This window comes from Plectropomus leopardus, chromosome 9 (assembly GCF_026936395.1).
Source record: "Plectropomus leopardus strain MGB_pleo_1.0 chromosome 9, ASM2693639v1, whole genome shotgun sequence".
Lineage (NCBI taxonomy): Eukaryota > Metazoa > Chordata > Actinopteri > Perciformes > Serranidae > Plectropomus > Plectropomus leopardus.
The window spans coordinates 3,371,692-3,399,396 of NC_142184.1; the positions used below are offsets into that span (position 1 = coordinate 3,371,692).

At 40.0% G+C, this 27,705-nt stretch overlaps 1 long non-coding RNA gene and 15 other non-coding genes across 16 annotated transcripts; all 16 read right to left on the reverse strand.

The window, feature by feature from the left end:
* Nucleotides 1–1,000: 1,000 nt before the first annotated feature.
* LOC148188641 (uncharacterized) lies at nucleotides 1,001–27,410 on the reverse strand. Its single transcript, XR_015777328.1, has 4 exons — nucleotides 27,306–27,410; nucleotides 26,852–26,929; nucleotides 2,334–2,420; nucleotides 1,001–1,782 (listed from the first exon to the last, which is right to left on the reverse strand). It is a non-coding gene; the product is annotated as an uncharacterized LOC148188641 (long non-coding RNA).
* On the reverse strand, nucleotides 8,279–8,351 carry trnaf-gaa (transfer RNA phenylalanine (anticodon GAA)). The gene has a single exon. It is a non-coding gene; the product is annotated as a tRNA-Phe (tRNA).
* On the reverse strand, nucleotides 9,109–9,181 carry trnaf-gaa (transfer RNA phenylalanine (anticodon GAA)). Its single transcript has one exon. It is a non-coding gene; the product is annotated as a tRNA-Phe (tRNA).
* Nucleotides 9,890–9,962, reverse strand: trnaf-gaa (transfer RNA phenylalanine (anticodon GAA)). The gene has a single exon. It is a non-coding gene; the product is annotated as a tRNA-Phe (tRNA).
* trnaf-gaa (transfer RNA phenylalanine (anticodon GAA)) lies at nucleotides 10,686–10,758 on the reverse strand. The gene has a single exon. It is a non-coding gene; the product is annotated as a tRNA-Phe (tRNA).
* Nucleotides 11,483–11,555, reverse strand: trnaf-gaa (transfer RNA phenylalanine (anticodon GAA)). The gene has a single exon. It is a non-coding gene; the product is annotated as a tRNA-Phe (tRNA).
* Nucleotides 12,265–12,337, reverse strand: trnaf-gaa (transfer RNA phenylalanine (anticodon GAA)). The gene has a single exon. It is a non-coding gene; the product is annotated as a tRNA-Phe (tRNA).
* Nucleotides 12,627–12,699, reverse strand: trnaf-gaa (transfer RNA phenylalanine (anticodon GAA)). Its single transcript has one exon. It is a non-coding gene; the product is annotated as a tRNA-Phe (tRNA).
* trnaf-gaa (transfer RNA phenylalanine (anticodon GAA)) lies at nucleotides 13,410–13,482 on the reverse strand. The gene has a single exon. It is a non-coding gene; the product is annotated as a tRNA-Phe (tRNA).
* On the reverse strand, nucleotides 13,773–13,845 carry trnaf-gaa (transfer RNA phenylalanine (anticodon GAA)). The gene has a single exon. It is a non-coding gene; the product is annotated as a tRNA-Phe (tRNA).
* On the reverse strand, nucleotides 14,569–14,641 carry trnaf-gaa (transfer RNA phenylalanine (anticodon GAA)). The gene has a single exon. It is a non-coding gene; the product is annotated as a tRNA-Phe (tRNA).
* Nucleotides 15,366–15,438, reverse strand: trnaf-gaa (transfer RNA phenylalanine (anticodon GAA)). The gene has a single exon. It is a non-coding gene; the product is annotated as a tRNA-Phe (tRNA).
* Nucleotides 16,160–16,232, reverse strand: trnaf-gaa (transfer RNA phenylalanine (anticodon GAA)). Its single transcript has one exon. It is a non-coding gene; the product is annotated as a tRNA-Phe (tRNA).
* On the reverse strand, nucleotides 16,521–16,593 carry trnaf-gaa (transfer RNA phenylalanine (anticodon GAA)). Its single transcript has one exon. It is a non-coding gene; the product is annotated as a tRNA-Phe (tRNA).
* Nucleotides 17,177–17,249, reverse strand: trnaf-gaa (transfer RNA phenylalanine (anticodon GAA)). Its single transcript has one exon. It is a non-coding gene; the product is annotated as a tRNA-Phe (tRNA).
* trnaf-gaa (transfer RNA phenylalanine (anticodon GAA)) lies at nucleotides 17,958–18,030 on the reverse strand. Its single transcript has one exon. It is a non-coding gene; the product is annotated as a tRNA-Phe (tRNA).
* Nucleotides 27,411–27,705: the final 295 nt, after the last annotated feature.

A 27,705-nucleotide genomic window follows, 5' to 3' on the forward strand; every position in this document is an offset into this window, starting at 1 on the left:
ATTATCTACTCACCCTCATGCCGATGGAAAGTCAGGTGAAGTTTTAAAGTCCACAAAACACTGCTGGAGGTTCAAGGGGAAAAGGAGTTGCACTCATCTCCTAAATAATTGAAGCAAATGGTGACCAGAATTCAAATGCTTAAAAAAAATACATAATAAAACCTCAAAATGTCTCTATACTGCTCGTCCATAGTTATCCAAGTGTCCTGAAGCCCCAATGTGCCAAGTCGTTTTGAAAAATGACACTGGCGTCATGTGTTTAGCCTTGTTGTGGCCCGTAGCTCCTAATGTGGGAGCTGCGTTCCCATATGCACGCTCACGCCAGTGTTTACATGCTACCTGGGAGCCTCCGCCACAGAGAGAGACTTCTGGAGTTAGCAGCAAGCAACAAGTCTCTTTGTTTGATTTAAAACTACAGTGAGGAGTGCAACGCCTTTTTCCTGTGAACCTCAGGCAGTGTTTTGTGGAATAAAAAACTTCACCTGACTTTCCATCAGCATGAGAGTGAGTAGACAATGACTGAATTTTTATGTTTGGGTGAACTATCCCTTTAAGTTGCTGTTAGCTGTAAATTCACCTCTTCTAAGCAGAAGAGAGAAGACAATGTTGTCTCAGAGCCTTACAGGGCAGGGTCTCTCCCCCTCTGTGCCACTGCTTGTATGTCTGCAGCTAACTACATCAAAGAGTAGCGTGAAAGCTAAGAACGCTCACTCCACAGCAAAATCTGGGGACCAAATGTCCCCTAGTTCACTGCACAGCACACTGACAAGCAAAACAAAACAACTGCTTGATTTGAAGCAATCTCAGTCGACTGAGGGGTGTTCAACTGATGAATCGGATCACCAACTTTCAAAGGGAAGCCCCACTAAAGTCTTAATCTAACTCTGTCTTCATTAATTAACACAAATATTATGTTACTGGTAAATTTGCCAGATGGAGGCCAACAAGAGATGAGTGAGCTCCCTGTGCTGAAGTGACCAACACTGCAGTGTATCGGCACAACAATAACACACAGTGACAACCACCTGAAACAGTCTGTTCCTTCTGTCTCCTCTTATCAATTGAATATCACGGTGAGCGTTTAGCAGCAGGCAGAGTTATTCTCATCGTTGCTCAACCAGCAGCCCTAAACTGCAGCAACAGTTGAAAACAGAGACACTGTTGGTTTTGTAAAGTTATTGTTGAAACAAAATGAAAACAGTTAATAACTTCACATTAAAGGTTTTTAGTTGGCAAAATTATACAGCTGTACTCTTGAGATATGCTGTTATCTCTGAATCATCTTGTTAACGAAGCACGAATTGAGTTAGAGGGTGACTTTTAGGAGTAGAATGTTTAAAAAAATATTTTAAAAAAAGGTCCAACCAAGTGTAGAGAGCAAGTTTTCTATATTATTCAAAAAAATATATCCTTTTGCCTTCACAAACTGAGAAAAGTACTGATGGTTTTTTAAAAATACTAGTTGGTATTTGTACTACTCTCATGAGCTCCAGCACCTCGAATCTTATCTTTTTATTTATTTATTCATTTATTTAACCTTTATTTGGTCCAACTGAAATAAATAAACTGCATGGTGAGTGACAATATAAGAACAAATTATTAAAGAACTAAGTTCATTTATCAGCACATTTATCTTCAAAATACACATAAACAGGAGAATCTGTTGCTCACCTGGTAGACTGTGCGCCCTATAGAGTCCTTTGTGTTCGAATAACGACCTGTGGACCTTTGCTGCATGTCCACCCTCCTCTTTCTCCCATGTTTCCCCTCTGGCTACCTGTCCTGTCAATAAAGGCAAAAATGCTTTTTAAAAAAGTCCGCACTGGACGTGGCTTTGGCTCTATTTTCCCTGTGCTATAAACAACTGCTATCAATTCTTGGCAATTTAATAATCACAATTTATACCTCTCGTACTTGCTGGCCTGCATCAAGTCATTTATTATTATCATGTGTTTTTCCATATTTATTCAAAAAAGTGAAATATCCAATATGTATTCTCTCTGAGGTTGAGGTCAGAATTTGCAGAATAAAAGTCAGAATAAAGAAACATTAAAAGTAATGTATTTTCTTTGTGATATGGTGCAGACAAATGTATAAAGCCATATATATACACTGTATACGTATAAATGCGCAGAGAGTGTGTGTGTGTGTGTGTGTGTGTGTGTGTGTGTGTGTGTGTGTGTGTGTGTGTGTGTGTGTGTGTGTGCATGTGTGCACACAACTTTAAGGTGGGCTGGGACTCTTTGTTCTAAGCTCGTCCCATCTTTTATGGGTGTGTTTATGTTTTCCCATTTATGAAGGTGGGTTTCTGTGTATGAGGGCTGTTATAGTACCTCCTTGGAGAACATGTGGTGTCAACACACACGCACGCAAACACAGCAGCTACAACACACCATCCCCAGCTGGTCTCTAGAGAAGTGCTGTGGGGAGACAAAGAGAACAGAGAACGGTAAACTGCAGACTTATCACGGTTAAAACACATACTGGGGGTGGACACAATAGCAGGAATAGCATATAATACAGTATAACGCATCTGACAGAATACAGGCGGCCTCGAAAATGACTGTAGAGTTGAATAAATTCTGTCTGACAATCTCAAGAAAAGCTTGAACTCAAGCGTCTTTAACATAAGATACAAAAACAAACAGTTTGCTTCTTTTGGGGCAAAAGACCCCATTTTTGAACATGGCCCCATAAGAGTCTCCTCTTTCCTAATTTAGTCTCCATCATCGTTTGTTGTCTGGTCTAATACGGCCTTCACATGCTCCTCAGAAATATCATATTTATGAGTTATGAGCACATGAACGGCCCTTCACAGTCAAAAACGTGTGGGGAATTGGGAAATTTCGATTATACCCGAGCTGTCAAGTTATGATCTTTGCATGACATTTCAGGACAGCAGAAATTGTGAAAAGCACAGTGTCAACAATTGACAGTAAAAAATTATATATTGCGTTATTTTGTTCACAAAAGCTGTCATTTACTTTTAGTAGTTGCACATTTTAGTATATGCATCTATTAACTGTAGCAAGCAAGCAAACTTTTAACTATTAAGCATGCCAGGCGAGTACACTACCATTGATAATGTTATTTTATAGTGCGAGTTGCCAACTCGACGTCATAAATGCATAAACATGGCGGGCAAAAGTCAATGTTTGATCAGTGGTAATAATCCTTTTTTTTTATTCACTTATTAAATATCAATTTTTGATCTCATGTAAAGTGTAATATTGTATTAATGTTAACTGCTGTCCATGTAAAGTGACTTAGATTAAATATAAAAATATAAAAAATGTAAAAAAAAAAAAATTAAATAATATAAAAATATAAATAAACTGGAAATAGCTATCATTTTCCCATGTTTTTTTTTTTTAAAAAATTACACCAGTTGCTCCAGGTTCAGGGGTTTAAATACTTGAGAAAGGTGTCTGAAAGCAAGAAAAGCAATGTCACTCCCAGGTTTCAAAGGGTTAAAAGTGCAGACAATAGTTGCAAAGTTAAAAAGATTATTGAGATTATTAAGTTAATGTATTGTAATTTTAGTCATATCGAATTTTTCTTTAGAATTTTATAATATGGAAGAGAAAAACGCTGATATTCAAAACCCAAATAACCTCATCTTTGAACTGCAAGTATATGATGTGCAAAACTCCCCATGTCATAACCACAAGCTTATAAATTCCTGTTGAACGCAGAGAATCATGCAAAAATGGTGATACCAGAAATTCACTTCATGACCTGCCTCTTATCATTTTTCTCATGTTTTAAAAAGAAACACTCATTTCCAAATCTAGATATTTATTCTGAAACACACACCTCATACTGAGAGAAAAATAGAGCTGCGTCTGTGTGCATGTTTTTCAAAGACAACTGAAGTTGAGTCAAGTCCAAACTGGGCCGTTACGTTTGTGTCTGTGTGTCTTATCTGAGAGCCCCCTGCTTTTCCCCGTAGGAATAAGACGATGGAGAGAAAAAAAGAGAAACTCGACCAAGAGGATTAAAATAACCTTCCACCATGGGAAGTGAAAGTGTGTTTCAAAACACCCTAGTTTCTCGGCCCGTCTTTTTGTCCGGGAGGCCAACGTTTGCCCGTCGAGGGCAGATGGTGGGAAACCAACGGCTTTTTGAGGGGAATAAAACAGAAGACTAACATTTAAAAAGTTAATTTTAGAATTTTTTTGTCTTGTTTTGACCTTTTTCTTTCTTTCTTGATATTTCCTTTGTCTCTTACCTGCCAAGGAGGGACTACGAATGCATTCCTGCTAACTTCAGCATGTTTACATCTGTATTTTATACTGATGTTCATTAATATGCAGTGTCCCTTTTAAATAAAAAAATTAAAAATAAATAAATAAGGAGTTTAAGAATTTAGATTTTTTAGATTTTCTTTTTTAAGTCTCCCATAGATGAAAAAATGCCTCATAATAAAGAAGTCACAAATTTTACTCATCAACAGCATCCATAAATCATGTGTCCACAATTATTGTTAAGAACATACTAAACCTTTAAATCTTAATTTAAAGGTAAAAGATAAGCAGCACTTTGTTCCCAGACTTTCAGATTTTGTTACGGTGCAAATAAAAGATTGAGAAATATGATGCATTTCATGCAAATTTATTTTGAGGGCAACTTTATTTTTGTAGTGCATGCTGCTATAGTCCCATTTTCTAAAGGACTGTACATTTTTAATAAAAAACTACAGTATATGGCCATGGAAAACATACAGTACATGAATGATAGCGATTTACAATATGAAAAACTGTGATAATTTGTACTGTATAGTGGGCAATACAGTATATTAAAACTCTAGTATTTAGTATATTCCACAATTAATTATCTAAAAATAATTTAACATGCATATTTCGATAAATAAGATCTCCATAAAGGGAAATGCTGTGTATCTACTTTAAATTAAACTGCTTATTTCTCCTCTGAGATCTTCCAACTGATGATTTTTTTTTTTGGGGGGGGGGGGTCTTTTGAGTCTTCGATTTCACAATCATCCAAGTTTTGGTTTTTGTACGTAGAATTTAAGATTATTATCATGAATGTTTTTTGTGATTTCTGTCTCTACAGTTGTGTCCTCTCTGGGCATTTTTTTTTTTTTTTGAGGGGCTGGTGTCCGAGGCTGTCCTGGGTTGGGCCTCTGTGATTTCCTTCTCTGTGAAACTGTCCTCTTCTCCTTTTTCTTCCTCTTTCTCTTTTACTGTTTGAAACACACACAACCTACGAGTGTTGAAATCTCCACTGTCAGTTAGTGGAGGCCCTGCACGGGGCAGGGAACTGTCCCAAACCAGGACGGACATAAGAAGTGATTTGAAACCTGCGATCGTCTTCTGTCAGGAGCTGCCCAGTGACTCGCTCTACAACATTCTCTTTAATAAAGTGAAGATGAGGGGAAGTTTTACACCTATTTTTCAAACAGCAACCTCCTCTAGGTCCCCACTGATCCCGATCACTACGACATATTTACAGTGAGCTTCTGAGGTGCTGGTACACACCATTTTATTTTTTACCTTTAGAGAAAGCCAGGTAAACTGTTTCCCTTCTTACAGTCTTTATGCAGTGTTCACAAGCTTAAATTTAAGAACCTTTTATACCACATAGAATGCAATTCAATACTTGTTTCATTATCATAAAACATGGCCAAAATATGACGGGAAAACCAAAAGGGATAATATATTCTTGAACTATTTATCATTTTACTACCCTTTTTTTCCCCGTACTTCCCAGCAGTATATAACAATAATCCCCAATGATATAATTAATTAAATTAATGAGACTTGGATCCAGATAATTGGATGAAATGGATGGATGGATGAGCCAATTAAAAAATGATTAATTAATTTATTTAAGTCTAATAAAATTGACACTTGCCAATTATGAGATGATGAGCTTCCACATTAATGTCTCCAACAGTAGTGAGAGCGTTTGCTGCAGGTCCGACGGTGCTGTCTGAAAAATCACAAAGGTCTACAGAATTTTAATGACCTTTGTTTATAATGTATATGGTCTTTGGGACAGTCAGAGAAACGAGTTAAGTTGCTCTCCGCTCATAAAAATATGACAGTTAATGGGTGAGGAGAGTCTCTCTAAGCCCTGATCTCTCTCCTGCTGCATCCACGGAAAATAAAACTCCTTATTCTGACCCAGCAACGGCCCCACAACACCCCCATCCACACACACATACTCATGCCTCCAGACAGATAGACACACACACACACACACGCGCGCGCGCGCCTCGGGACACACACACACACACACACACACACACACACACACACACACACACACACACAGAGAGAGAGAGTTGTGCAGCCATACGACTGCATGCCTAAATGAACATTCGCCTGCACACAAATGCATATGTGCTCATTCTCACACACATAAACATGTATGTATGCATGAGCTAACACATGTACAATAGAGCTGTGGATGAATGCAGAAGGTTAATGCACATATATGTAAATGCTCGCACAAAATACACAAACAAGGACCAAGGAGACAATTCAGCGGGACACACCTTAACACACAGATATGGACACGAGAGCGCACACACTCACACACACACACACACACACACACACACACACACACACACACACACACACACACACACACACACACACACACACACACACACACTCACTCACACTCACAGGGCCCTGGCTGCCTCGCCTGCTCGACTGGCTGGATCTCTCGGTTGCCATGGTGCCAGTCAGCTGGAGGGAGTGTGAGTGGGCGTCGAGGACGAGGTCTGCTGCTGACTCCTGGCTGGGACACACACACACACACACACACACACACACACACAGTGTACAAAAGCACAAAAAGTACACACATGCAGATATGCAATCACAGTAACACACACACACACACACACACACACACACACACACACACACAGTGGTACAGTAATGTATGCAGATATATGAATAAACATGGATGTCCAAGCATGCATACAAACACATAGGGGATGCCACATAGGAGCACACACATCTACACACACACACAAAACGAGGCATAGGACTGTGTGACCAACCTGCACAAAAACACACAAATACATGCACACATCTTCGCATGCGCCAAACCAGATTCACAAGAAACCAAATGAAGCCACAAGTGGATGTGCACGTGCGCGCGCACACACACACAGAGGGATTTCCAAAGATGAAAAAGAGAAATACGTGCTGCTGATCAAAGCCACGAATTGTGTTACAGTGTTGATCCTACTGTACTTGTGAGGACCTTCACTGACTTCAGTCATTCATTTAGCTCCAAACCAGTAAAGATCCTAATTCTACTCTTAAATGAACCTAAAATCTTGACATAAAGTGACCCCATTTATTGTAGAGTTTTCAATCTCAACCCAAGCCCGACAGGTCCCAACATGGTACCATAAAGGCCGATGCGTCTGGCCGGGTTCGGCCAAAAATATGCGCTAATTGGCCGGGTCGGCCCGAAACTAAGTGCTTATTGTCAGTGTCACAGTGGTCAAATTATTGTACACGGCAATTTTGGAATTACTGATCGTGCATCGTATAGAAGGCAAAATTATGGTACAAATACACTAATTATCATACACCTGTCAACAAAAATACAGTGTGGAGAGTCAGTGATCCAGCGAGCAGGTCCATTTTCCGCCAGAGCACACGACTGGCGTTTAAAGCCAATTAGTACTTCTTGAGGGGTCAGGCTTGGTTGGGGGCAGGCTAAGCATTTTCTGTGCCGATGTTGGATGAGCCAGTTTCGGGGTTAACCTCTAGCGGGTCCGTTCAGTTTGGGTTTTAAATTTGGGTTTAAATTTTTGCCTGTCAACAATTTATTGTAGAAATGAAAACAGTGACACTCTGCCATCACACTGTGTTTTGTTTGTCCCAGTAGAGTGACTGACTATTTAAATTTCAGACAACATTTGTCTCAAGTGCTGTTCTCTAATTAATCAAGTGCATGTGACGCGTTTTGAATATAATCACAATAACATGTTGCTCTAATAAAGTCTGCATCACTGGAATATCCTTGAAAATATGGAGCAAAGAGTAACCAAATGAGACTATTGTACATCATCTTTATGTTATGTCAAACTGCTGAACTACACCTGTACATTTCACAACATACATTACAAAATGCTCAAATACTCCCATGAATACTCCCACAGACAAATGCAAACAGGGATCCTGCTATTCCCTCTAACAATCAAAGCCAGTCAGGTTTTGACTGATTTATCCTTTTTTTTAATCTTTGGGTAGCATATTTATGAAAATCCCAGTGCTCCTGTTGCCGAAACCCAGGATTGAACCAGGGACCTTTAGATCTTCAGTCTATCGCTCTCCCAACTGAGCTATTTTGGCACTGAAAGACAAGAAACACATCAGAGCTGAGAGTGTGTGAGAGTGTCTTTGTCTGACTACTGACAGCCAACTTCTCATCATTGTCAGTATGTAAAATATATAATTGTAGGTTCTTGTGTATATATACACACACACACACATATATATATTTGCGATGCATAAAGCGATACTGTATACATGCACGGCCGTCACGTTACGGCTCAACAAATTGTATAAAGTGTATTTATATTGTGTACTGTATGGCTCTCATGCTGACACTGATAATAGAGTGAAGCTACGCAAAGAAGCTGTGAATGACGCTCCTCAGCTGATTTCAAGCTGAAACTCAGAATGTAAATCTTCAAACCTGCTGAGTTTGCCACAGGTTGCCATGGTGACCTAGCCAGGTTTAAGGAGAGTCACCTTTGCAGCTCAGGAAACCCTGGTTGCAAAGGTGCACTGCCTGTGGACAAGCTTTAATGGGTAGATTTATATATTTTTATCATTAGGTAGGCTATTTGTGAAAATCACAGCTCACCTGCTGCTGAAACCCGGGATCAAAACAGGGACCTTTAGATCTTCTGTCCCAACTGAGCTATTTTGGCTGTGACAAAGAACAAACAGGTCAGAGTTCAGAGTTTTCTGACTGCGCATACTTCGCTAAGGCACCAATTTTGCTTCTTTGTGCACAACTCTAGTCTGTGGACAGGCTTTGACAGGTAGATTTATATATTTTTATCATTAGGTAGGCTATTTGTGAAAATCACAGCTCACCTGCTGCCGAAACCCGGGATTGAACCAGGGACCTTTAGATCTTCAGTCTAACGCTCTCCCAACTGAGCTATTTCGGCTCAGCAAGCCAACTAACAGGTCAGAGTTCAGACTTTTCAGCTGATTTCAAGCTAAAACTCAACATAAAATGCTAAACTATCAATCTCCAGGGACCTTTAGATCTTCAGACTTACGCTCCTCCAACTGAGCTATTACGGCAACAAGACAACAAACAGGTCAGAGCTCAGAGTGTGTAAGTGTTTCTCATCTGTGACTTTGTACTGACACAGCTGACTTCTCATTGTCAGTATATAGACTGCGCATACTTCGCTAAGGCACCAAATTTGCTTCTTTGTGCACAACTCTAGTCTGTGAACAGGCTTTGACAGGTAGATTCATATATTTTTATCATTAGGTAGGCTATTTGTTAAAATCACAGGTCACCTACTGCCGAAACCCAGGATCGAACCAGGGACCTATAGATCTTCTGTCCCAAATGAGCTATTTCGGCTCTGACAAAGAACAAACAGGTCAGAGTTCAGACTTTTCAGCTGACTCACAACATAAAATGCTAAACTTCCATCATGAGTTACCATGCTGATCTAGCCACATTTATGGAAAGTCACCTCTGCAGCACAGGAAACCCTGTCTACAGACTGCGCATATGTCGCTAAGGCACCAAATTTGCTTCCTTGTGCACAACTCTAGTCTGTGGACAGGCTTTGACAGGTAGATTTATATATTTTTATCATTAGGTAGGCTATTTGTGAAAATCACAGCTCACCTGCTGCCGAAACCCGGGATTGAACCAGGGACCTTTAGATCTTCAGTCTAACGCTCTCCCAACTGAGCTATTTCGGCTCTCCAAGCAAACAAACAGGTCAGAGTTCAGACTTTTCAGCTGATTTCAAGCTAAAACGCAACATAAAATGCTAAACTATCAATCTCCAGGGACCTTTAGATCTTCAGACTTACGCTCCTCCAACTGAGCTATTACGGCTCAGCAAGACAACAAACAGGTCAGAGCTCAGAGTGTGTAAGTGTTTCTCATCTGTGACTTTGTACTGACACAGCTGACTTCTCATTGTCAGTATATAGACTGCGCATACTTCGCTAAGGCACCAAATTTGCTTCCTTGTGCACAACTCTAGTCTGTGGACAGGCTTTGACAGGTAGATTTATATATTTTTATCATTAGGTAGGCTATTTGTGAAAATCACAGCTCACCTGCTGCCGAAACCCGGGATCGAACCAGGGACCTATAGATCTTCTGTCCCAAATGAGCTATTTCGGCTCTGACAAAGAACAAACAGGTCAGAGTTCAGACTTTTCAGCTGATTTCAAGCTAAAACTCACAACATAAAATGCTAAACTTCCATCATGAGTTACCATGCTGATCTAGCCACATTTATGGAAAGTCACCTCTGAAGCACAGGAAACCCTGTCTATAGACTGCGCATACTTCACAAAGGCACCAATTTTGCTTCTTTGTGCACAACTCTAGTCTGTGGACAGGCTTTGACAGGTAGATTTATATATTTTTATCATTAGGTAGGCTATTTGTGAAAATCACAGCTCACCTGCTGCCGAAACCCGGGATTGAACCAGGGACCTTTAGATCTTCAGTCTAACGCTCTCCCAACTGAGCTATTTCGGCTCTCCAAGCAAACAAACAGGTCAGAGTTCAGACTTTTCAGCTGATTTCAAGCTAAAACGCAACATAAAATGCTAAACTATCAATCTCCAGGGACCTTTAGATCTTCAGACTTACGCTCCTCCAACTGAGCTATTACGGCTCAGCAAGACAACAAACAGGTCAGAGCTCAGAGTGTGTAAGTGTTTCTCATCTGTGACTTTGTACTGACACAGCTGACTTCTCATTGTCAGTATATAGACTGCGCATACTTCGCTAAGGCACCAAATTTGCTTCCTTGTGCACAACTCTAGTCTGTGAACAGGCTTTGACAGGTAGATTCATATATTTTTATCATTAGGTAGGCTATTTGTGAAAATCACAGGTCACCTGCTGCCGAAACCCGGGATCGAACCAGGGACCTTTAGATCTTCTGTCCCAAATGAGCTATTTCGGCTCTGACAAAGAACAAACAGGTCAGAGTTCAGACTTTTCAGCTGATTTCAAGCTAAAACTCACAACATAAAATGCTAAACTTCCATCATGAGTTACCATGCTGATCTAGCCACATTTATGGAAAGTCACCTCTGTAGCACAGGAAACCCTGTCTACAGACTGCATGACATGTCGCTAAGGCACCAAATTTGCTTCCTTGTGCACAACTCTAGTCTGTGGACAGGCTTTGACAGGTAGATTTATATATTTTTATCATTAGGTAGGCTATTTGTGAAAATCACAGCTCACCTGCTGCCGAAACCCGGGATTGAACCAGGGACCTTTAGATCTTCAGTCTAACGCTCTCCCAACTGAGCTATTTTGGCTCAGCAAGCCAACTAACAGGTCAGAGTTCAGACTTTTCAGCTGATTTCAAGCTAAAACTCAACATAAAATGCTAAACTATCAATCTCCAGGGACCTTTAGATCTTCAGACTTACGCTCCTCCAACTGAGCTATTACGGCTCAGCAAGACAACAAACAGGTCAGAGCTCAGAGTGTGTAAGTGTTTCTCATCTGTGACTTTGTACTGACACAGCTGACTTCTCATTGTCAGTATATAGACTGCGCATACTTCGCTAAGGCACCAAATTTGCTTCTTTGTGCACAACTCTAGTCTGTGAACAGGCTTTGACAGGTAGATTCATATATTTTTATCATTAGGTAGGCTATTTGTGAAAATCACAGGTCACCTACTGCCGAAACCCAGGATCGAACCAGGGACCTATAGATCTTCTGTCCCAAATGAGCTATTTCGGCTCTGACAAAGAACAAACAGGTCAGAGTTCAGACTTTTCAGCTGACTCACAACATAAAATGCTAAACTTCCATCATGAGTTACCATGCTGATCTAGCCACATTTATGGAAAGTCACCTCTGTAGCACAGGAAACCCTGTCTATAGACTGCGCATACGTCGCTAAGGCACCAAATTTGCTTCCTTGTGCACAACTCTAGTCTGTGGACAGGCTTTGACAGGTAGATTTATATATTTTTATCATTAGGTAAGCTATTTGTGAAAATCACAGGTCACCTGCTGCGAAACCCGGGATTGAACCAGGGACCTTTAGATCTTCAGTCTAACGCTCTCCCAACTGAGCTATTTCGCTCAGCAAGCCAACTAACAGGTCAGAGTTCAGACTTTTCATCTGATTTCAAGCTAAAACTCACAACATAAAATGCTAAACTTCCATCATGAGTTACCATGCTGATCTAGCCACATTTATGGAAAGTCACCTCTGTAGCACAGGAAACCCTGTCTACAGACTGCGCATATGTCGCTAAGGCACCAAATTTGCTTCCTTGTGCACAACTCTAGTCTGTGGACAGGCTTTGACAGGTAGATTTATATATTTTTATCATTAGGTAGGCTATTTGTGAAAATCACAGCTCACCTGCTGCCGAAACCCGGGATTGAACCAGGGACCTTTAGATCTTCAGTCTAACGCTCTCCCAACTGAGCTATTTTGGCTCAGCAAGCCAACTAACAGGTCAGAGTTCAGACTTTTCAGCTGATTTCAAGCTAAAACTCAACATAAAATGCTAAACTATCAATCTCCAGGGACCTTTAGATCTTCAGACTTACGCTCCTCCAACTGAGCTATTACGGCTCAGCAAGACAACAAACAGGTCAGAGCTCAGAGTGTGTAAGTGTTTCTCATCTGTGACTTTGTACTGACACAGCTGACTTCTCATTGTCAGTATATAGACTGCGCATACTTCGCTAAGGCACCAAATTTGCTTCTTTGTGCACAACTCTAGTCTGTGAACAGGCTTTGACAGGTAGATTCATATATTTTTATCATTAGGTAGGCTATTTGTGAAAATCACAGGTCACCTACTGCCGAAACCCAGGATCGAACCAGGGACCTATAGATCTTCTGTCCCAAATGAGCTATTTCGGCTCTGACAAAGAACAAACAGGTCAGAGTTCAGACTTTTCAGCTGACTCACAACATAAAATGCTAAACTTCCATCATGAGTTACCATGCTGATCTAGCCACATTTATGGAAAGTCACCTCTGTAGCACAGGAAACCCTGTCTATAGACTGCGCATACGTCGCTAAGGCACCAATTTTGCTTCTTTGTGCACAACTCTAGTCTGTGGACAGGCTTTGACAGGTAGATTTATATATTTTTATCATTAGGTAGGCTATTTGTGAAAATCACAGCTCACCTGCTGCCGAAACCCGGGATTGAACCAGGGACCTTTAGATCTTCAGTCTAACGCTCTCCCAACTGAGCTATTTCGGCTCAGCAAGCCAACTAACAGGTCAGAGTTCAGAGTTTTCAGCTGATTTCAAGCTAAAACTCACAACATAAAATGCTAAACTTCCATCATGAGTTACCATGCTGATCTAGCCACATTTATGGAAAGTCACCTCTGTAGCACAGGAAACCCTGTCTACAGACTGCGCATATGTCGCTAAGGCACCAAATTTGCTTCCTTGTGCACAACTCTAGTCTGTGGACAGGCTTTGACAGGTAGATTTATATATTTTTATCATTAGGTAGGCTATTTGTGAAAATCACAGCTCACCTGCTGCCGAAACCCGGGATTGAACCAGGGACCTTTAGATCTTCAGTCTAACGCTCTCCCAACTGAGCTATTTCGGCTCTCCAAGCAAACAAACAGGTCAGAGTTCAGACTTTTCAGCTGATTTCAAGCTAAAACGCAACATAAAATGCTAAACTATCAATCTCCAGGGACCTTTAGATCTTCAGACTTACGCTCCTCCAACTGAGCTATTACGGCTCAGCAAGACAACAAACAGGTCAGAGCTCAGAGTGTGTAAGTGTTTCTCATCTGTGACTTTGTACTGACACAGCTGACTTCTCATTGTCAGTATATAGACTGCGCATACTTCGCTAAGGCACCAAATTTGCTTCCTTGTGCACAACTCTAGTCTGTGAACAGGCTTTGACAGGTAGATTCATATATTTTTATCATTAGGTAGGCTATTTGTGAAAATCACAGGTCACCTGCTGCCGAAACCCAGGATCGAACCAGGGACCTTTAGATCTTCTGTCCCAAATGAGCTATTTCGGCTCTGACAAAGAACAAACAGGTCAGAGTTCAGACTTTTCAGCTGATTTCAAGCTAAAACTCACAACATAAAATGCTAAACTTCCATCATGAGTTACCATGCTGATCTAGCCACATTTATGGAAAGTCACCTCTGAAGCACAGGAAACCCTGTCTATAGACTGCACATACTTCACAAAGGCACCAATTTTGCTTCTTTGTGCACAACTCTAGTCTGTGGACAGGCTTTGACAGGTAGATTTATATATTTTTATCATTAGGTAGGCTATTTGTGAAAATCACAGCTCACCTGCTGCCGAAACCCGGGATTGAACCAGGGACCTTTAGATCTTCAGTCTAACGCTCTCCCAACTGAGCTATTTCGGCTCTCCAAGCAAACAAACAGGTCAGAGTTCAGACTTTTCAGCTGATTTCAAGCTAAAACGCAACATAAAATGCTAAACTATCAATCTCCAGGGACCTTTAGATCTTCAGACTTACGCTCCTCCAACTGAGCTATTACGGCTCAGCAAGACAACAAACAGGTCAGAGCTCAGAGTGTGTAAGTGTTTCTCATCTGTGACTTTGTACTGACACAGCTGACTTCTCATTGTCAGTATATAGACTGCGCATACTTCGCTAAGGCACCAAATTTGCTTCCTTGTGCACAACTCTAGTCTGTGAACAGGCTTTGACAGGTAGATTCATATATTTTTATCATTAGGTAGGCTATTTGTGAAAATCACAGGTCACCTGCTGCCGAAACCCGGGATCGAACCAGGGACCTTTAGATCTTCTGTCCCAAATGAGCTATTTCGGCTCTGACAAAGAACAAACAGGTCAGAGTTCAGACTTTTCAGCTGATTTCAAGCTAAAACTCACAACATAAAATGCTAAACTTCCATCATGAGTTACCATGCTGATCTAGCCACATTTATGGAAAGTCACCTCTGTAGCACAGGAAACCCTGTCTATAGACTGCATGATATGTCGCTAAGGCACCAAATTTGCTTCCTTGTGCACAACTCTAGTCTGTGGACAGGCTTTGACAGGTAGATTTATATATTTTTATCATTAGGTAGGCTATTTGTGAAAATCACAGCTCACCTGCTGCCGAAACCCGGGATTGAACCAGGGACCTTTAGATCTTCAGTCTAACGCTCTCCCAACTGAGCTATTTTGGCTCAGCAAGCCAACTAACAGGTCAGAGTTCAGACTTTTCAGCTGATTTCAAGCTAAAACTCAACATAAAATGCTAAACTATCAATCTCCAGGGACCTTTAGATCTTCAGACTTACGCTCCTCCAACTGAGCTATTACGGCTCAGCAAGACAACAAACAGGTCAGAGCTCAGAGTGTGTAAGTGTTTCTCATCTGTGACTTTGTACTGACACAGCTGACTTCTCATTGTCAGTATATAGACTGCGCATACTTCGCTAAGGCACCAAATTTGCTTCTTTGTGCACAACTCTAGTCTGTGAACAGGCTTTGACAGGTAGATTCATATATTTTTATCATTAGGTAGGCTATTTGTGAAAATCACAGGTCACCTACTGCCGAAACCCAGGATCGAACCAGGGACCTATAGATCTTCTGTCCCAAATGAGCTATTTCGGCTCTGACAAAGAACAAACAGGTCAGAGTTCAGACTTTTCAGCTGATTTCCAGCTAAAACTCAACATAAAATGCTAAACTTCCATCATGAGTTACCATGCTGATCTAGCCACATTTATGGAAAGTCACCTCTGTAGCACAGGAAACCCTGTCTATAGACTGCGCATACGTCGCTAAGGCACCAAATTTGCTTCCTTGTGCACAACTCTAGTCTGTGGACAGGCTTTGACAGGTAGATTTATATATTTTTATCATTAGGTAGGCTATTTGTGAAAATCACAGCTCACCTGCTGCCGAAACCCGGGATTGAACCAGGGACCTTTAGATCTTCAGTCTAACGCTCTCCCAACTGAGCTATTTCGGCTCAGCAAGCCAACAAACAGGTCAGAGTTCAGAGTTTTCAGCTGATTTCAAGCTAAAACTCAACATAAAATGCTAAACTTCCATCATGAGTTACCATGCTGATCTAGCCACATTTATGGAAAGTCACCTCTGTAGCACAGGAAACCCTGTCTACAGACTGCGCATATGTCGCTAAGGCACCAATTTTTCTTCTTTGTGCACAACTCTAGTCTGTGGACAGGCTTTGACAGGTAGATTTATATATTTTTATCATTAGGTAGGCTATTTGTGAAAATCACAGCTCACCTGCTGCCGAAACCCGGGATTGAACCAGGGACCTTTAGATCTTCAGTCTAACGCTCTCCCAACTGAGCTATTTCGGCTCAGCAAGACAACAAACAGGTCAGAGCTCAGAGTGTGTAAGTGTTTCTCATCTGTGACTTTGTACTGACACAGCTGACTTCTCATTGTCAGTATATAGACTGCGCATACTTCGCTAAGGCACCAAATTTGCTTCCTTGTGCACAACTCTAGTCTGTGGACAGGCTTTGACAGGTAGATTTATATATTTTTATCATTAGGTAGGCTATTTGTGAAAATCACAGGTCACCTGCTGCCGAAACCCGGGATCGAACCAGGGACCTTTAGATCTTCTGTCCCAAATGAGCTATTTCGGCTCTGACAAAGAACAAACAGGTCAGAGTTCAGACTTTTCAGCTGATTTCAAGCTAAAACTCACAACATAAAATGCTAAACTTCCATCATGAGTTACCATGCTGATCTAGCCACATTTATGGAAAGTCACCTCTGAAGCACAGGAAACCCTGTCTATAGACTGCACATACTTCACAAAGGCACCAATTTACTTCCTTGTGCACAATTCTAGTCTGTGGACAGGCTTTGACAGGTAGATTTATATATTTTTATCATTAGGTAGGCTATTTGTGAAAATCACAGCTCACCTGCTGCCGAAACCCGGGACTGAACCAGGGACCTTTAGATCTTCAGTCTAACGCTCTCCCAACTGAGCTATTTCGGCTCAGCAAGCCAACTAACAGGTCAGAGTTCAGACTTTTCAGCTGATTTCAAGCTAAAACGCAACATAAAATGCTAAACTATCAATCTCCAGGGACCTTTAGATCTTCAGACTTACGCTCCTCCAACTGAGCTATTTCGGCTCAGCAAGACAACAAACAGGTCAGAGCTCAGAGTGTGTAAGTGTTTCTCATCTGTGACTTTGTACTGACACAGCTGACTTCTCATTGTCAGTATATAGACTGCGCATACTTCACTAAGGCACCAAATTTGCTTCCTTGTGCACAACTCTAGTCTGTGAACAGGCTTTGACAGGTAGATTCATATATTTTTAGCATTAGGTAGGCTATTTGTGAAAATCACAGGTCACCTGCTGCCGAAACCCGGGATCGAACCAGGGACCTTTAGATCTTCTGTCCCAAATGAGCTATTTCGGCTCTGACAAAGAACAAACAGGTCAGAGTTCAGAGTTTTCAGCTGATTTCAAGCTAAAACTCAACATAAAATGCTAAACTTCCATCATGAGTTACCATGCTGATCTAGCCACATTTATGGAAAGTCACCTCTGTAGCACAGGAAACCCTGTCTATAGACTGCGCATACGTCGCTAAGGCACCAAATTTGCTTCCTTGTGCACAACTCTAGTCTGTCAGGTAGATTTATATATTTTTATCATTAGGTAGGGTATTTGTGAAAATCACAGCTTGCCTACTGCCGAAACCCGGGATCGAACCAGGGACCTTTAGATCTTCAGTCTAACGCTCTCCCAACTGAGCTATTTCGGCTCAGTAAGCCAACAAACAGGTCAGAGTTCAGTGTGTGTAGATAGTATCTGATCTGTGACTTTGTACTGACACAGCTGATTACTCTTCATTGTCAGTTCAGCCAGATGACGTTTGATTAACAAACTATAAATAAAATAGAGAAAAGCAGCATATCCTAAAAATTTAGAAGGTTAAACCACATCATTTTTGACAATTGTGCTTGAAAATAGCATTTTTTAATTCAATTGTTGCAATTATTTTTCTGCCAATTATAGACTCCAAATTCAGCTCTAAAGCAATGCAAATAATTTAGTATAGTAAATAGTTTAATATCTGGTGCTGTATTTGTAGTTTAACAAAGTTACTGCAGGCTAATATGCCAACATCCTGTTTAGTTTAGTTTGGTTGCTTTTTAAATTTTACAACTCACATGCACACCCAAAAATAAATTCTAATCACATGTAGATTTTAATGGTATCAGTATTTATTTGAAATGCTATTATCCACAATGTAAGCCTTTGTTTTATACTATCTTTACTTCCTTCTTAGTCACTCCTCCAATAGTCATGAAACTGACATGACAACAAATAAAAACCTGCACAGGTGTAATAGAAAAGGTCAGTCTTCTTTTTCCTCCACATATAAACATCCTTAGTTACTGTTCTTTCCTCAGAGAAAAAGAGAAACCACAACCATCTGCTTATGTTCAGATAAGCCCTGTAGATGCGAAGAGCTGTGTCTTTATGCGGTCCACAGCATAGACCACGCACGCAGGCACGCACGCACGCACGCACACACGCACACACGCACACACACACACACACACACACACACACACACACACTCCGTTTACTCATACAGCCTGCACATCTTTTCAGAAAATATAACAGCTCTCAAATAAAAACCTCAAATCCCCAGAAAGGAGTCGGCCTCTGAGGGATTAAGAGGAGAAATGTTATGTTTAGATTTTGCATCATAGTTTGGGTTTTCTCACATGAATGATGGTGTATAGTGAACACAACACAAAAAAGAGCAGCTTTCACATACTGAGCTGCATCTGCTTTGCTTGGATATCTATTTTTTAAATGTATTATGGCTTGAAAATCCATGATGAAGCCATCTCTTTCCCTTTCATCTGCATCTTTCCTTCATGCCTGAAGTGTAGTAGAGTGAAAGAATCAATCAGGGCTGGTAGCTTTTAGCTGAATTCACCTGAATGATCCGTCATAACAGATAGACTCACTGACTTTATAATACTATGACATGACTACGACTAAAAGATTGATACACAGAGAAAATACTGATGAAAAGAGGTTTTGATTATATTAATAAAATTTATCAAATTCAGAAATTCATGCTGATGCTGATTCGCAGGGGACTAATATTATCCTGAGACCTCTGTGTTTGCCTAAAATATGGTAGGTAAATTGCGTAACAATTTGCACAGGATTTAAATTGCAGAGGTCCTCCACAAATATTACAAACTACCATAGGTACCCATGAAATACTACTCCCATGCAAATAGGGCTAGGGCTTATGAGAAGTGAAGTAAATTTTGGGGTCTACCAAATGTCTGCATATGAGATGTTTAGGGGACATCTGTAATTTGTAGCTACAGAAATTTACACTTATGTTACTTGCTAAATTGTATTAAGAGGCGGAACCACTCCTCCTTCTATGTTTTATGTATTGAATTAATTGAATTTTCCTACAAAAATTCTGTTTAATTTCCAGCAGATAGATGCTTCACAGTGAGTGTAACCACTCTGTGTAAGTCAAAAAAGTTGCAGGATATTTTAATTGATTTAGGGGCATGTTAACATATAAAGCGCAGTATAAAGAGTTAATTCCACATCTCTAATCATATTGTAATCAGACGTAGCAGGATCAAGGACAAAGGTAATTTTTTTGTATAAACTTTGTTTAAAAAATGACTAATAAATCTACCTTCTACTACTACTTCTACCTTCTTCTTCTAGACTGACTTCACTAACATTACCTTAAGAAAATGCTGTCTATATAACCACAGTTACTGTCAGGGAGACACGCCTTTTTCTATTTTTCTTTTGTTTTAATGCTTTTCTGTTGATTGTTAAAAGCTTGAGGATGCAATTTTTTTGTAAAAACAGACAACAAAGTATCACCCTGTCTTATCTCTCATCTCTAACATCAATTCACAGCTTCAGCATGCAACCAGTGGCGTCCCTTGAACAAAGCAGTTAAGTAACTGTATGTGGCCTTATCAACGAGGAGAGTCCATGCAGCACTGACTGCAAGCAGCTGCCTATACTATAGTTAAAGTAGCCATTCCTCTATATGCATAGCATGTTTACTGCCATGCTGCAGAACACACACACACACACACACACACACACACACACACACACACACAACATACAGCAGACATTAATAAGGTTCTGTGGGCAGTAATGAGCCGCCATATGTAAAGCATGTTTATTCATCCTGTGGACTTATGCGTCCATAAATGCAGTCTTGCTGTCAACATATAAGCAGTGTGCACCCATAACACCAGCACATGATCAAAACACACACTTTGACACATTCAACTCCTACATCACCTGTTAGAGTGAAGTTATATTTAGTAAAAACTCTCTCTCTGCTGTGATTCTGTCATATTTGACTGCACACACTTCTTACAAATACCCTCACATCTGTATATCCCATGCACGTTCAGCAGACAGCACAGACCCTCCCACACACACACATTAATGAGCCGCCGTATGTAAAGCATGTTTTTTCACCCTATGGAGGCTGCTTTGCGTTCATGAATGCAGCCCGCCGATGAAGCGTGACCCGCAATGATTCCCTGCCTGCTGTCAAAACACACACACACACACACACACACACACACACACACACACACACACACACACACACACACACACACACACACACACACACACACACACACCATACAGACAGTCCACAAACGTACATACAGGTTGAAAGAATCAACATAATACACTATATTGATATTCTAAAGAAAAATACATCACACCATCCTTGTTTCTGTAGTTTCGGTTGTCTTTTCCATAATTATATTCAAAAATGTCCATATATCTCGTAGTATTGTTAATCCTACTTTCACAACAGACTCCACGAGTGTAAATGACCTACATTAAACTGATTAAATAACTTTACTAAACAACGGTCAGAAAGCCAAACAGCCTTAAAAAGAAATGCCAAGTGTACTCATATTTTTGCAGCCTACTTATTTGGAAGTGACATTTTCATTGAACGTACCCAAAATACTGGTCGTAGTCTTTAGTTGCATTATTAAATCACATGCATGTCATATTAAATATGACAGGTCACAGCTGAACCATGAGGTGGCTCCACAGAATCCAATGAACATTTAAAATTGACAAATGAGAAATAACTTTAATAATTGCAGGTGCTGCAAAACAGGTCAGGCATTTATAAAAACATTAAGCACTGAGATGTGACTTGTGTTTTTAATTTTGGCTAAGGCGAAGGACATATAACTTGAAATAGTAGTATTTTATATTCATATTCCAACAACACCGGCAAGGAAGATAAGTGATGTACTGCTGTGGACGGGGCTGCAGCAAAACATATTTTCACCACCTAAAAAAATCAATAGGCCAATCAGTTTAATTGACACTATATTTGAGTATTTGCTCCGCTTTACCCTCCACAGTAGCGGTGGTAGACCAGTAGCTCTGCCGTTCGGTGGAGTAAAAGGCTGTTAAGGTGGCTTAACACAAATCAATGAAGGCAGCGTTTGCTTAGAGCCATTTTATTACATGCATGTGGATTGGCTGTTTTCTACGCAGAGGTTATTGTGAATAAACAGTTATGATTGTGATTCAGTCTATATCATAGTCTGTATATATAATATTGGTATATAGGAACTAGCTGAAAGGGGGCATATCTCCAACTGCCATGGTGGAGTCAGACATACTTCCATCAATAAATCACTCCTCCCCCAGTGCCTGTATACTGGGACGTGAACAATAGTCCAATTAAATGCCCTAATCGAGCTAAAAAATGTAGCTTCACTTATTTGAGCATAGAAACGTACTAAGTGTGATAAAAGTCGTCGGTAAGAATCTGGTCAGTTTTGCACATCACTACAGTGAATTTAACTTTAAAAAAAGGACAAAAAGGCTTGTTATAATTTAGACATGCTGTTTTTTAGGGCACTGAATGGATTTGACAAGATTTGAAATAGTAAAAATAGTGTATGTAACGCTAAGCTTAAGTGAAATACAATAAACTTTTAACTCACAAGACAATATCCACCAGACCAACGTACTATTGTTTAATTAATATAATTAATCTTTGTATATCAGTTTATTTTTTAATATTATAAAATATTGTCTGCTGCTGCAGTGACTCCATTCCTCTGCATCATTCTGGCTTCACCTTCAGACCGTCTATCTGAGATGCAAAAAAGTAATTTCTTGATGTTTAAATTCATATTTGGCCTTTGCAAGTGACATGAAACTTAAGATGATTAAACTCACTTAAACCTATGCAAAAAAATTTACTAAATAGATTATATTTTTTTCCTTCTTTTGTGAGTTTTTTCTATCATTTTACAAAAAGTCTTTGTTCCCTGCTACTGTATTTAGATATCTCTTGTTAATCTACAGTACCCTCTAGTGGTGACAGGCACGATGTGGCACAACTGAAAACCTGTTGAGCCTCTTCTATCTCCATTTGTGTCATTATTTATTTAATTTTGCTGCTTTTTTTGTCTGATTTAGTTCAAATCATGTGTGAATTATTCCTTTGTTTCTTGCTCTTCAACTTCTCTAATCACTTTTAAAGGGTTGACACATAAATAAATAATAATTGGCCTCTACTTAACGACACCATTGTCTGATCCCTCTCTGTTTAGCTCCTGCAGACGGGGGAGCAGTGAGTGTTTACATGCAAATGAAAATGCACAGGTCATTTTCTGATTATTCATTCTGAGTTCGTATAAAACAGTATGTGGTGACTGCAAGAGTGTTAATGTTTACATTAGCGAGTTGTCTGTGAATACATTAGCACCATAGCTGACACACACACAGGGAGGGATGCCTGCAGTCATTCAGACACACAAACGCTGAATCACAGCGGTGTTTCTTCAGTTACTGATTATGCTAAGTCACAATTAACTGGGTTTTTTTTTTTTTTTTTTTTTTTACAAATGGGAAACAGAATCAGGGAGTGGAAGAAAGAGGAAGAGGGAGGATGTAGGAGAGATTAAAACCAGCATCGTGGGTGGGTTGGAGACAGGTTTGATTATTAATGAGGTATTAATCCCTCTCTTACACATACACACACGCACACGCACACACACACACACACACACACACACACACACACACACACAGAGCAGTGTTCTCCGCAGGTGAAGGGGAGGCTTTGTGGCCATTAAACAACAACCTGGAGATGCTAACTTGTGTGTGTGTGTGTGTGTACCTTTGTGTACAGGCTCAACCCCTTCCCCACCAGGAGCTGCTGCTGTGTTCCAAGTGGGAGATTGGGAGTGTGTGGCCTACGTGTGTGTGTGTGTGTGTGTGTGTGTGTGTGTGTGTTGGGGAGGCATGGGGCGTCGGGCATCGGAGTGGGGAGGGGGCCACCTTGGGATAACATTATCCCCATGTGTGTGCGTGTGTTTGTATGTGTATGTATGCCTCGGTCTGTGTGTGTGTGTGTGTGTGTGTGTGTGTGTGTGTGTGTGTGTGTGTGTGTGTGTGTGTATCCTTGGGACAGGCCCAGTGTGGCTGGATCGCCACACAATGGGATGGGTATGGTTGCCAAGGTAACTCCATCAGCCCAAGCAACCGTGGCAACTGGTAGCTAAGTAACAGGAGCCCGGCAACAAAATGGAAAGGGGGGGGAGATACATAGGTACCTCTGAAAGGGTGAAATTATGAGCTGCCATGTGTGTCTGTGTGTGTGTGTGTGTGTGTGTGTCTGTGTGTGTTGGGGGAAGTGAGGAGGGTTGCTAAGCTCAGGTTACATTCGCACTCTGCATCCTGAACATCAGAATTTTCCTCTCGCTCGCTTCACAACAGAACTGACTACAATTGTATTAATTTTAAGCTTTTGGCCAAATAAACGTAAAAATGTGATCCAAGCCAAGTCTTCGTAGGTCAAGAAGAAAGCATCAATTAATAAAAAGTGCCTCTACACTACAGGGCTGGGCAGTTTTGCATGTGACACATTATGGCAAATCAAAATCAGCCAAGACCAGCAAGCTTGGCTGACAGCATCACAGCGTTAAGTCCATTCCACATTAGTAAACAGCACAATGACAACTAACATTTAACATATTAGTATGTTTGTTTAAAAACAGGCTCACAAAGTCAAGCCTGCAAGAAAAAGGAGATCAAATTTCAAAGCTGGCAGTTTTTGAAAATACGTTAATATAATATGGGGGTACTTTTTGAAACAAAATGTTGATAAATACTAATAAAACCAAAGACAGGAGTGGGGTCGAGGCAAACAGAAATAAGAATATTAAGTGTTAGGGGTTTTTTGTTGTTGCTGTTGTTTGTTTGGGTTTTTTTTAAGATTTTTTGGGTTGCCTTTTCATGTCATGATAAAATATATTTGCTGCCAAGAGTATTTTATTCATATGTAATATCTGTTATGACTGAAAATCCCATCAAAGATATTGTTTAAAAATAATTTTAAAAAAAGGAGTTCAAATTCAGATGGAAGGGGGGACGAGTGGTCCACAATATGTTTGTTTACTATAAATTTCATGTTTTTTTGGATTGACGAAATGAAAAAAGAAAATTACAACTGTGCCAATATAGCAGGGGAGAGGTGTCCAACTACCCCCGAGCAGACTACGGATAGAGTGGCTTTCACTCTGCCTGAAATTTGGAATTACACTAGTCAATCTTAATCTAATGTTAGGAAAATAGGTTTCTACTACTTGTGCCTACAGCACTCAGTGTCCATATGATATTGCTTTGGTACAAAGCTGTCTCTCAATTTATGCATCTTTGTCCACAAATAAGACAGGTTGGAGACACTTCCTCCAGTGTCAAGCCCAGATAACAACGTCTCTGTCTGACCTGGCTAACTGCTGGGTGGACCCGTGGTCCCCCAGTAACCCCCCCCCCCCCACACACACACACAGTGTCTGTTACAGTGTGTGTGTTTTTGTGGTTTGTGTAGGAGGCATTTTTCACACCGCTTTAAGCAGGAAGACGTTAATTACCATCGGCAGAGAGAGAAACCACCGTCCCAGTAAATCCACATGAGGAAGAACTTAATAAGTCAAGACAAGGCTATGCTTATCAACAAAACACACACATGTACAGACACACACACACACACACACACCACACACACTTCCACAGTCTCAGTGACACTTCCTTCCTCTGACAATGTACAGGCAGGTGTAGTTCCTCTCCTGTACAGCAGAGGGTGGTCCACATCAGGTGCTTCCCACTACATCAGCCTGCCCCATATTTCAATTTAAAGAATGAGTCTCTGCTACTGTTACATGGCAGTGATTGTGATTTCCAATGTGCTACAAAATATGGGATGGTCTGGGTACACTGCAAGCGTATTAACAATATATAAAGCACTAATGTCACTCTGTCCCTCCTCTCTCACACCAAAGGTTGCTTCTTGAATTACTGCAGTGGTGGAAGGAGTATTTAGATCTTTCACTTAACCATTTGAGACCTGAGCATTGCACGACATCTTAAGATTTAAAGAAGACAAGCCATTATGTTCTTGTATATACACCCCCCCCCACCCCTCCAATTCATTGATAACTCATGTGAGTTTAGGAAGACGTCACTGCTGAGGTGTGCTTGTTTTATGTGACTTTCAAGCTGTAACACTGAGCAAGTTGGCCTGATGTCTTGTCTAAAATAGGTAACAAGGAAATTAGCAACTGTAGACTTAAGAAGAAATTATCCAAAAATTGGCAAAAATGTGTAAAAAGTACAAATACCAGAAATCTGGATCAAAAAACAAAGAAAACAAAAGTAAAAAAAAAAAAAAAGACAGAAAGAAAAAAAAGGAAATGACCTGAAAAAAAGTCCTTAAACAATAACATTAAATCTGTAAAATACTTTTAAATATACTTGATATATATACTTTTTTTTTTTTTACCTTTTTCCCTGGCTTCTTTCAAAATAATTTTCCAGATCTACCCATGTCTTTCAATTTGTTGGACAGTTCTTGCCAAGTTGCTCAATCCTTTTTCCCCATATTTTAAAAAGACAGCAAACTGATTTACTCACATTTCAGAGGTTTAAATACTCGTGAAGGTGTCTGAACGCAGCACAAGAAAACTGATGTAGATCCAGGTTTCAACAGGTTAAGTAAAAGTAGCAATAGTACTGTGTAAAAATGCTGTGATATTAAAAGACCTGCATTCAAAATCCTACTGGCAAATTTCAACTTTCCTTTATTTGATTTTTTTTTCATTTATTTGTTTTCCTTTCAAAAAGGAAAAAACGGAAAAGACCAATTTTTTAATTGATCATTTTTACTCAGTTGAATATTAATTGAACAAATAATACACAGGTTAAAACACACATCTTTTTTCAAAATTGTGTTTCTACAGAAGAAAAAAAACAAAATTCTCACTCTCACTTTTGGTTTTGTGTTTTAGTTTCCAGGTCAGAATTGAATAATTGAATGAGCGGATGACACAGGACTTTTACATGGGCCATTTAAATTCTGATTTGTTTCTATATTGTATTAGTGTGTATTTGTTGAATCTGATATGTTTTTGTATCAAATGCCAACACTGTTTCGTATGCAAATGTGAATTTCCTACTGGAGTTTGTTCAACAAAGTTTAAAAAATATACGGACCATTAACTTACCGGAAATCTTGTAAATCTTGGCAGGGTAGGTGCAACATCCGTTTGGCCATTTGTGTAGTATATATGCCACAACATAACCTAAAAACAAACAAACAATGCCATAACCAAGTTAATGTTAAGTTAATTAGTCAACCTGGCCATCGCTCGAGTGTAAACTAACATAAATATCATTATTCACCTGTTAGCATCATTATTAGCCTTTCACAACAGACTGAAAAAAGCCCAGAGTTAAACAAATATAAGCAGCGCAGCAGCAGTTAACATTTAAGCTTTGCTACTTTACCTAAAGTTATGCTAACATTTTTGAGCTACGTTGACATACTGCGTCAGCTAACTTGCCGTTACGCTAACGCTAGCTTGGCTAATACACGCTAACAAACGTTTTTTCCGAGTTTTGACCGAAGTTTCAAATAATGTTGGATGTTTAGTGAATTTGAAAGAAATACTCCGTTACCTTATAGAGAAACTGTCGAAGCTAACTGCCCTCCGTGTTCAAATACTATTCATTTAATACCGATAAAAACGAGGATAAAACCGATAACTTTCGGACGAAAGCCGGTTTCCTGCATGAAAGCGCGGAAGTGGAGCTTTGAATCTGATTGGTTCACGGGACATAAGAGACCACGCGATTGGTTGAGGATTGTCCAATCCGGTGCCACGCGATTGGTTGAGGATTGTCCAATCCGGTGTCTTGTAAGGACCGTATCAATTTTTTTTAATTTAGTCATTTATTTAATACGTGTTTCTAGCACATTTAGGAATTAACAAAAAAGAAATAAGAAACACTTTTTTGTTTCTTATTTCTTGTTTTTTCTTAATATTAAAAATATATATTTAAAGTGTTATTGTGTTTA